Source organism: Notamacropus eugenii, chromosome 1, assembly GCF_028372415.1.
Source record: "Notamacropus eugenii isolate mMacEug1 chromosome 1, mMacEug1.pri_v2, whole genome shotgun sequence".
Taxonomy (NCBI): domain Eukaryota; kingdom Metazoa; phylum Chordata; class Mammalia; order Diprotodontia; family Macropodidae; genus Notamacropus; species Notamacropus eugenii.
Genome location: NC_092872.1, coordinates 14,124,697 through 14,136,048, shown reverse-complemented (window position 1 = coordinate 14,136,048; position 11,352 = coordinate 14,124,697).

The following is an 11,352-nucleotide window of genomic DNA, read 5'->3' as shown; positions in this document are numbered from 1 at the left end:
GATGGAGAGGACTGACTGAAGGGGGAGTGCCTAAAGGCAGAGAGTAGTCAGGACATTGTCATATCATTCAGGTAAAAAGTGACAAGGATTTGAATGGGGGAGCGGGGGAATGGACTAGAAGAGACAGATGAGAGAGACTGTGGAGGACATATAGACCCAGAAACTCTATTCTAATAATGTCCTGAAAACCCATGAATGAATGAATGCATGAATGGAAAACCATTTTTAAAAAAAAAAATGTTATTTTAGTCTCAAATGCCAGAACACAAATACTGAATAGAGAAAAGAAAAAAAACATATCATCAACTTAACTATTGGAACAAATACAAAGAAAAGAAAGTATGTTGTGTACACATGAGGGGATTCAAAATATGTAACAATAAATTTCAAGAAAGCTTCTATGATAAATAATACCCATTGTGTTGAGAACTGTCCCTCTTTTCTTTGTTTCCTTGTAAGTTTTCTTCTGTTCTCCGCTGTGCTGCATTTTTTTACTCTATTCTTTTTTCCCTCCCCCATCCCAGAAGGTTACGATATGTTTCTCTATAGCTATATACATACACATATACATATAGAGAGAGACATATACTTTCCCAAACAAATTCTACTCCTGATCTTTGTTTTGTGTTTGGGTATATCTCATTTCCTATCCCTCCTGCCTCCTCTGCGTTACTTCTACCCACTACCTTGCTCTCCTGTTACTTGCCTACCGCCCTCCACGGATCCCTCCCCTATCCTCCCATTCCTATAAATCTAAACACCCTTGTGTACCCCTCTTTTATCTATATATGTATTGTTCTCTCTTAAACTCCTTCCTGAAGAAAATAGGTTACCAGAATTACCCACCCTCCTCCCTCATCTAATTCCTCTGGATCGATTCTTCCTCTTGCACCTCATTTGTATAAAATAATTACTCTTTTTCAGCTGTACCTAAATGATTTTGCTTTTTAAATTCATATCATACTCAGGTTTACCCCAATTTTTCTTATGAGCTACCCAATTATTAATAAGAATCTTAGACATATATTTTATACATATAAAAAGTAAACACTCTATCCTTATTGAACCCTTTATAATCAGTCTTTAATATGTACCTTATATTTTTCTTGGCTCTTGTATGGCAAATCTTCTATTAAATTCAGGTATGTGTGGATGTGTGGGGGTGTGTGTGTTTTAGCAAAATTTTGAAACTCTGAGAGCTGATCAAATGTTCTTTTTTTTTTTTCATTCAGGATTATGCTTCACTGTGCTGGGTATGATATTTTCTGCCAGAACCCTAGTTCTTTTGCTCTGCAATATACAGTGTTCCAGGACCTGTGGTCCTTTATTGTCTCGGCTGCTAGGTCTTGTGAGATTCTAATTGTGGTACCACCATATATAAATTGTTTTATTCTTGTTGCTTTTAATATTTTATCCTTGAGCTGGGAGTTTTGGAATTTGACAATGATATTCCTATGAGTTTCCCTCATAGGATCTCTTTTAAGTAGTGATCAATGGATTTTTTTCTATTTCTACTCCCCACCCCCCAACACCTTGTTCTAATGTTTCAGGACAATTTTCTTTACTTATTTCTTGTATTACTGTATCAAGATTCTTTTTTTGATCATATCTTTCAGCTAGTCCAATTACTTTTATGTTTTCTTGATCTATTCTCCAAATCTATTTTTCTTATGTTTCACTTTCTCTTCTATTTTTTCATTATTCATATTTTGTTTCATTATTTCTTAATCTCTTATAACTTCACTGGCTTCACTTTGTCCAATTCTAATTTTCAAAGTGTCATTTTCTTCCTTAAGATTCTACCTCTCATTTTCTAATTGGTTGACTTTCTTTTCATAATCTTCTTGTTTTTCTTGGATTACTCTGGTTTTTTTTTCTCCATCTCTGTCATTTGATTTTTAAAGTCTTTTTAAAGATCTTCTGTGAATTCTTTTTGTGCTGGTGACCATTTGACGTTACTCTTTGGGGATTTCTTTACTTCAATATTCTCAGAAGATGAACTCCGGTCTCCTCTGTGTCGCTAATAATTTTCTATAGTTGGATTCTTTGTCCTTTACCTGTGCATTTTTTGTGGTAATAGCTTTTTTTGTAGTCACCTCTAGCCCTGGGGTAAGGGAAATGGTGACTCTTGCCCCAGATCTCAGTTTTCCCCTCTAACCTGGAACTAAAGTCAAACCTCCAACCTTCAGTAAGTGCCTGGAGCCAAAGGCTTTCTGCCCCACTGCTCCTGCACTCATCAGGAAGGTGAGTGGGTGCTGGTTCCTTATCACCCACTCACAGCACAACTGGGTCTGGCATTCCTTGTCAGCAGAGGTTCCCTCAATCTTCCCCGGCTCAGACATCCAACTCCCTGCCCAACTATCCTGGGGGTAAAAGTTCCTGTGGCTGGGGCCCAGGAAGCCTCTCAGACCCTAGCCTGCCTACAAAGTTCGTCCTGGGATTTTCTTCTGATCTTCTCGAACTGTCCCAGGAAGGCCCCTATTCTTATTTATTTTTACCCACACTTTGTTCACCCTAAGGGGCTATTTTATATCATTTGGGGGAAAAATCTAGAGAGCTTAAGAGTTTTCCGAACTACTCTGCCATCTTACCAGAATGCTCTCTGAAAAAGCATTTATGAAGTACATGAAAAGATTATGGACACGAAGAGAAAACTGAGATAATTCATGCTCTCAAGGAGCTCACATTCTAATGAGGGAGACAATACATACAGGAGATTTCAGTTGTAAGGCAGTTGGAAAAGTCCCATAGTCCTTAGGGAACACCTGCAAAGCAAATAGTAAAGCACCATCTTTAACATCATTTCCACCAATAAAACCACCTGTTTCTAATGCGGAACCACTTGAAAGTGCCACAGACATTGGTGGCAAGAACTTCCTTTTCTGAGTCTTTGGTCGCTGTGACTGCTGAGAAGATAGGGGCTGTGGTCCTTGCCCACTGGTGGCAGGTGGTGGTGCATGTGGTAGTTTCAGTGACTTCCTGTTGCCTTGAGGATAGGACACCAACAGCTCAGCCAGATTTTCTGCTACATGTGACTCCCAGTCTTATTTTACATTATTTTCCTTCATGCTGCTTCATACATTGCAAACTCTTAGCTGTTTCCTGGATTTCACACTCCCATCTCCTCTGTGCATTTGTAAAAACTGACCCAGAATGTTCTCTCTCTTCATCTCTGCCTCTTGGAACCCTCTCCTTTCTTCAAAACTCTGCCCAGGTACTATTTCCTAGGGGGAGCCTTCCCTGCTTCTGGTAATAGTAAGGGCTTTCTCCTTTCTCATGTTTACCTTGCATCTATCTGTGACCATCCTCCCCCTCCCCCCAGTAGAATATAAGCCCTTTGAGGGTAGGGAGTATGTTGTTTTTTGTCTGTGTATTCTTATCACAGTTCTTGGCACAAAGTAAATAACAAACATTGCTTCAATTGAGTGGAAGTGGGTTTCCTGCACAAGTCATTCTCATTCATACTTTGTCCTCACTGGGAACACTCCAGGGACTAAACTTCATGAAGATTTGGTGGGAAGCTCATCTTTGAGACTGGAGCAAAATGAGACATTTGTAGGAAGTTTGATAGTTAACAAAAAGAAGATAACGTTGCTATCGTGGGGGAAGGATATTCAGAGCAGGAAAAGGGACCATTCAGTGGAGTGTCACTCTCCTGTCTCTGTGTTGTCCGTAAAGACTAGTCCCAAGTTTGAGGGAGCAGCAGCTGACTCCTTATGCCCTGGCTTTTTGTGCTTAGACCGCCAGGAATCTATGTCAAAGTCTTCTTTCTTCTCAACCAATTAAGTCCCAATGATGACTTCAATCTATTTTATTTTATTTTTTCTTCAATACATTTTAAAGAAAAACTATCCTCACCTTCTGAGGTAGAGCCTAAGACTAATGGTCCTACCACAACCCAGACCTCTCGGAAATGAAAGGTTGACTTTGATTTTCCCTTTGATTCAGTTCATTCCCAAGCCTGAGCAGGTTGAGGGCCCCATTACTGGACACCTTTGACTGTCATGGGAAGGTTGTAAGCTGCAGAAAGCAGATCAGTCCTAACAATCAAGACTGTGTTTTCTCGGCTCCTCTTGCCAGGAGAAAACATATTTCCTTTCAGTCTTTTCATGTGCATTTTGTCCTCTTGTGTATCCCTTCCCATTGGTACATACTCCTGCCTTACCAGTGCCTCCTACACACTCTCCATTCCTTCAAAGTCCTGCTCGGATCCACCTATTAAAGAAAACTATCGCTACTCTCTTTGAGTTGTGTGTACGCATTTATATGATAATATAATAATAACATTATTATTGTTACTTTCTATAGCTGTTACATTTTCTATTCCTCAGTTAGTCAATCAACAAGCATTTATTAAGCACTTACTATATGCCAGGTCCCTGCCACCCAGGATCTCACATTCTAATGGGGAAGAAAACATGCAAATAACTAGATACATTCAAGATACGTACAGAGTACAGTAGACGGAAAGTAATCTCAGAAGGAAGACGCTAGTATTGTGGGAGACCTGGAAAGGCCAAAGAGAGCCAGTGGAAGAGGTGAGGAGGAAGAGTATTCCAGGCATGGGGGACAGTCCTTGAGGGGACTGTAGTATCACCAGAGCCTAGTACAGGGCTTTGCACACAGTGAGTGCCTAATAATTATTTGTTGAATGAAATTCTCTCTTCCTTCTCTCATTTTTTCACTTCATCCCTTTCTCTTCCTCCTCCCTTCCTAGTGAAATTCACTTAACCTCTCTGTGCCTAGAAGTGGGTTCATGAGCTTTCAGACAGATCAACAATAATGATGATGAAGATGGTAATGATGATAGGTTTTTGAAGTGCTTCTTTAATAGCAGTTCTGTGAATAGATGTTGTGAATGTCCATTTCATAGATGAAGAAACTGAGCTGCTCATAGATTAAGTGACCTGGTTATTAAGTGACAATCAGTGAGGCTTAGAGGAAGGATTAACACCTAGGCATTAGAGCTGTGCTTTAGGAGAGTCCCTGGCAGCTTCATTACCTGGCTTCCTCCTGTCTGTCCAGTCTCCCCAACACACATGCTCTTCCATCCAGCGATCCTGGTCTCCCGCCTCTCCCACAAACAAGAGACCTCATCACTTGGCTCCAGGTGTTCTCTCTGGCTGTCCCCTGTGCCTGGAACTCTCTCTGCTCTGACCACTGATCTCCCTGATTTCCTTTAAATTTCAATAAACGTTTCACCTTCTACAGGAAACCTTCTCCAGCCCTCTTGATTCTCGTGCCTCCCCTCTATTATTTCCTGTTTATCCTGTATATAACTTGTTTGTATATATTCATTTGCTTGTTCTCTCCTCTATCAGACTGTAAGGTCTTTGAGGACATGGACTGTTTTTTGTTTGTATCTGCATCCCCAGCACTTTGTACAGTACCTGGAACATGGTAGGTGCTTAATAAATGCTTATTGATTATGGATTAGAGATTGAAGCAGGTCAAGTCAACAAACATTTATTAAGTGCTTATTTGTACTAAGTGCCAGAGGATACAAACAGAAGCAAAAAGAAAGAGTCCCTGCCCTAGAACGTATAGTCTAACATAGGAGAGTGAAACATGAAAAGGGAGAAGGGAAAGGTGGCTTCTTGGGGATTTGAAGGTATCATGGTGGAGTCCGAGAGTCAGGAGCAAAGCTAGGAGAGAATGAAGATGGCTGTCCTGGGCCCTTCCTCCAAATGTATGTTCCAGGAGATGCTCACCAGTGGGCAGAGAGATGTTCTTAGGTGAGGCCACGTGGACTTCAGGAACTTCTGGAATGAGAAGGCAACTGAGGCATGGTGGTGAAATCCAGTCAGTAGCACAGTCGTTCTAGTGGGGGCTTATCGGGTTCTGAATTAATGTGATGGTTGCGTGCTTGGAAAGGAGGCAAATACAAGAGTTCTAGAGATAGAGTCTATACAGTAAGACTTGGCAATATATCAGATATAGGAAGTGACGGAGAATATGGAATAACCTGGTTTATCTAGGGTTAGACTTCCTCTACCCAACAGAACTCCTGGATTCTAGGCCAGTAGAGTTGACCCTGTCTACCCAACCTCCCACCCCCTCACTTAGCCTCAGCCTGGGCACTCTTCAGAGATTCCCTCTCTCTACTTATGCTTCACCTGGGGTTCCTTACCCCTAAGAGGGCTCTGGTCTTCATGTACCCCTACCTAAACCCAGCTCTGGGTGTGAGCCTCTGAGCGACTCCAGAGTTTCAGGTCCCCCAAGGTCTAATTTGGGGCCTGAGTCCCCTAAAGACTTCACACAAACCTGTACATATGTTCCAGGTTACAAGTGAAGTACTGTACAGGAAATGAGAGCAGCATGGAGTAGGTTAACCACAGCCTTTTATCTAGAGGCTCAGCATCTGAGCAGGCTTTCTGAGCCATTGTTTCTGGGAAATGGTGATAAGATACAAAATGAGGAGGCAGCCTGTTGCCCCACCCAGAGACCAGAAGCAGGAGGCCTCTGTCAGGAGCAAATGCAGCTGTCTGAGAGCCTCATCCTCCCCTCCTCCCTTCCGCCCCTCACCAAGTTTCCTTGGCTGTTCAGGCACATATCCAGAAAGAAACAGGTGGAATATGGAGAGGAAGGGAAGGCCTCTGCAGAGCCTGAGTGGAAGAGCCACTATCTTTTTGCATTTACTTGTACAGAGCATAGCTAGCAATTGTAAACTGCTCCAAGATTCATAAATTGTTTGGGCAACAGAGATCATCTGGTCCAACCCTTTCATGTTTCTGTTTGAAGTAACTGAGGTCCAGAGAGATAAAGTGACTTGTCCAAGGTCACAGAACTAGTTACAGGCAAGGTAGGGGGTTTAAACTCAAGTTTCCCAAAGCATAGCATCCAGTGCTCTAGGGTTCCTTTTTGTTCAGTCATCTCAGCCGTGCCCAACTCTTCATGATCCCATTTGAGATTTTCTTGGCAGAGATACTGAAGTGGTTTGCTATTTCCTTTTCCAGCTCACTTTTACAGATGAGGAAATTGAGGCAAACAGGGTTAAGTGACTTACCCAGGGTCACACAGCTACTAAGTATCTGAGACCAGATTAGAACTCAGGAAGATGAGTCTATTCACTTAGTCACCTAGCAGCCCCTCTAGAGTCCTACTGTGTCTCTACAAGTAGTCCAAGTTGACTTGGACTTATTGAGAATCTACTATGGATATTGCATCATCCCTGCCAGGGATGTAAAAATTGAATGAAAACCAATCCCTGCTCTCAAAGAGCTAGAGGACACATTTATCCATCCTATACACTGCTGGTGCCTTCTCTGAAATTAGTTCCCATGTATCCTGTATCTGCCTTGTATGGACACAACTGTTTACATGTTGTCTCCACTAGATTGTGAGAGCAAGATCCTTTGCTTGTTCTCCTTCCTTCATATTCCCAGTGTACAGCACCTGGCACAGGGTAAACACAAGTCAGTGCTTAGGGACTTCACTAAGTATATGCATGATTACTTAAGAAAGCAGCCAGGTGGTCCAGTGGATAAAGCCTCAGGTCTACAGTCAGGAAGATCTGAGTTCAAAATCCAGCCTCAGGCACTCACCAGCTGTGAGACCCTGGGCAAGCCATTTAATGTTTGCCTCAGTTTCCTCATCTGTACAATGGGGCTGATAATAGTACCTACTTCCCAGGGTTGTTGTGAGCCTCAAATTGTAAAGCATTTAACAGTGTCTGGCATGTTGTAGCACTGTATGAATGTTAGCTATTATTATTACGAATTAAGCAAAGTCAGAGGTTTTCAGAGTGGAAAGTGAGGAAACAGCCTTCGTAACATCCTGCGTAAAGACTCCAGGGAAAGGGATGGCACAGGCATTTAGAAAAGAAAACAAGCCATATTAAAAGGCTTTAAATGCTAAGCTGTGGGGTTTGTATTATCACATATAGCAGTAGAGTAGAAAAACTCCTAGGTGAAAGGTGAAGGGAGTGAGCATTTATGTAGCGCCTACTGCAGTCTACGTAGCCAACACTTCATAAATAACATCTCATTTCATCCTCACAATAATCCTGTAAGTGCTGTTATTATCACAATTTTACAGTTGAGGAAACTAAGGCAGACAGAGGTGAAAAGATGTGTCCAGGGTCACACAGCTAGGAAGTATCTGAGGCTGGATTTGAACGCAGGTCTTCCTGACTCCAGGCTTAGCATTCTATCCCCTGTACTACCTGCTTCTAGAGTCACTTGAAATACCCCTTCTTCTGATTATGTTCACCCTCCTTTCCTTATCTCTGCCCCCCCCCACTTAGTTTTAATTCTCCAAAGCCTGATCGTGAGGAGAGGAGACAGGGATGCTAAGAACGCAAGCCCTAGTCTTGGCATTGCTACTCCCTGTAGCCTCGGGCAAGACACAACCTTACCTGGATCCCAGTGGCCTCCTTCCTAAGGCTTATATATTCATAAGATGTCAGAGTTGGAAAAAAATCAGCTTGGACTACAGAACACAGATGGCTCAAGCAGGAGCTCCTTCAAAACAGGGAATGCTGGAGCTGAAAGGCATCTAGAACACACAAGTACACCTTATAATTTGGGTTTTGATTGTTCGGTCTTGGGAAGTTCTTCAGAACATAAGGTATTAGAATCAGACGTGGTTGAGGAAGATGTCTGATCCAAGATGATCATTTCATAGAGAAACACGAGTGACTTGCCCAAAGTCACATGGCAGGAGAGCTGGGAATCGAACCCAGGACTCCTGACTCCTCAGTCCAGGGCTCCTTCCCCAGAACTGCACCTGTCTGCTGGTCTTTCATCCCTCAACTATGAGTGAACATCAGCTCATTCATTTCTTTCTTTTTGGAGCTGCTCCCATTTTAAAAGAAAGATACCACATATGGTAGATCCTACTACATATCCATGTGTTGCCTTGCAAGGACTCCCTCTAGTGGTCTTCCAAAGACTTATCAACCTCTGGGTAGATCCCTAGGTCTGTCTCCAGCCATGATTTGAGTTGATCTTCTGGCCAAGACTGACTGGCCTTTAAACTCACTGTCAACATAGTGACCCCAGCAAAATGTGATGGTCACAGGGGTTTACAGTCTTAATTTCACCACTCATGTTGTCTACAAGTTGCCCAGGGCATCCCTCCTAGAGTTGTTCCTTGCCCTCATATTTTTGTCCCCCACATTACAAGTCAATTTACTGTGCAATGTTAGACAATTCCCTCCCCCCACCTCCCTGGCCCCCTTTATTAGTCCCCTCCCCTCCCACCTGATTTTCCTCAGTATATCATGAGAGTGCTAGATTCTGTGGCATTTAGAATTTTATAGTTCAATAACCACAGAATCTTAGACCCAGGGCTAAACACAAGGCATTGGGGTTAAGTGGGAAACAGTAGCTGAAGTTGGAATTCAAATTTTGGCTCTGCCACTTGCCTTTCGGACCTTAAGCAAGTCACCCACTTTTGTGATGAACTAATTCACATTCAGTTTTAATGGCCAATAAAGGTTTTTAATGTGTCATCTCCTCCACCGACATTTGTATTTTAATGGTGTGATGCTTTAAGACACTCAAGAACTGATGGAAGACAAATGGGATATTTCAACAGCAATTCAGCAAACACTGTGTCTCCCATGTCCTAGATTCTAGGGGGTATGAAAACCTGAATAAACGGAGACTGCCTCATCCCTTGAAGCATTTACATAACACTACTGGGGAGAGAGGGAAAGGGGAGGAGGAAAAGGATAAAATTTGGTGACTAAGGACTGAAATTTCTATTCAGTTTAATTGAACAAATATTCATTAAGTACCTATTCAATGACTTAAAAAGCATAATTCCTGTCAATGACTGTTTATTCTAGCTAAACCCAAGATCTATCCTATTCAGGGTTTGAAGGCAGGACACAAAGCCACTATGCCAGCTCCTGGTATTTCCTAAGGGATCTGTGCTCAACTAATAACATGATGCAGGACTGCTTCTGCTCCAGATCTATGAACTGGAAGGGGCTTCCCTCAGCATATCAGTTTGTATTAACTAAAATGTTCACAGACTGCTCAGATCTATGACAACAGCTATGAGTTCAGAAAAATGCTATTGGTGGTGTAGAGGTGCCCTGAGTTCTTAATAGCAGCTTGCATTTATAGATCACTTTACAGCGTACGGTGTGCGCTGCTCATGTAAGATATATCTATATCTATTTATTCATATGTATGTATATACACAAGGGATGTTTAAACATGGGGAGGTATAGACAGATATCTCAGGAAATCTTGCAAATGTGAAAAAGACCATATGTATAAAAATATTTATAGTAGCTCTTTCTGTGGTGGTCAAGAATAAGAAATTGAAGGGATACCTATCAATCAGAGAAATGGCTGAACAAGTTGTGGTATGCGAATGTCATGGAATACTGTTGTGCTATAAGAAATGATGAGCAGGTGGACTTCAGAAAAACCTGGAAAAACTAATAAGAACTGATGCTGAGTGAAGGGAGCACAACCAGAATATTGTACATAGTAACAGCCACATTGTGTGATGACCAATTTTGATAGACAACTCTTCTCAGCCATACAAGGATCTAAGACAACTCCAAAAGACTCAGGATGGAAAATGCTTTGCATATTCAGAGAAAGAACTATGGAATCTGAATGCAGATTGAAGCAGGCTATTTTCTATTTTTTTTGTTTGTTTCTTCTTTCTCATGGTTTTTCCCTTTCATTCTAACTCTTCTTTATAGCATGGTTAATGTGGAAACATATTCAATATGATTGTACATGTAAAGACTATCTTGGGGAGAGGGGAGTGGAGTGAACGGGAGAAAATTTAGAACTCAAACCTTACGGAGGCGAATATTGGAAATGAAAAACAAACAAATAAATAAAAAAGGAAAAAGGGAATCTTGCTCACCTGTCTCTAAAGGAGACTGCTTCTTGCCTAGAGGTGAGGAGAAGATAGGAGGCTGGCTACTAAGTTTTCCTGAGGGAAAAAGGTACTAGACAGAATTCTATCTGTCTGTTCCACTGAATATTGCTCAACTGGGGTGTGATTTTTAGGTTCAGAAATCATTAGCTTCTCTGGTAGCTATCCCCCCCAATAGGAGAGGTACCTCTAAGCTTATACTTCATGGCTTTCCCACTGTTTCCCACCAAATGATAGTTATACAAAAAACCATCACAAATTGCAGATAGCAATCAAACCTATTTATCGAAGGAAATAATGAGCAGAAATCAGAGAAGTTATGCAGATTAGAATATACCAGGAAGAGTGAATGATCCTTTTATACGAGAGTAAGGTGGGTCAGCTCAACCAAGAGAAGCCCCAAACTCACCGAAGGGAAATTTCCAGGTCTGCCTCCCTCTTCCTCGGTACTACAGTTCTTGAGTTGGTTTCTAAGAGAGTCTGTAACCATATTCTAAAAGC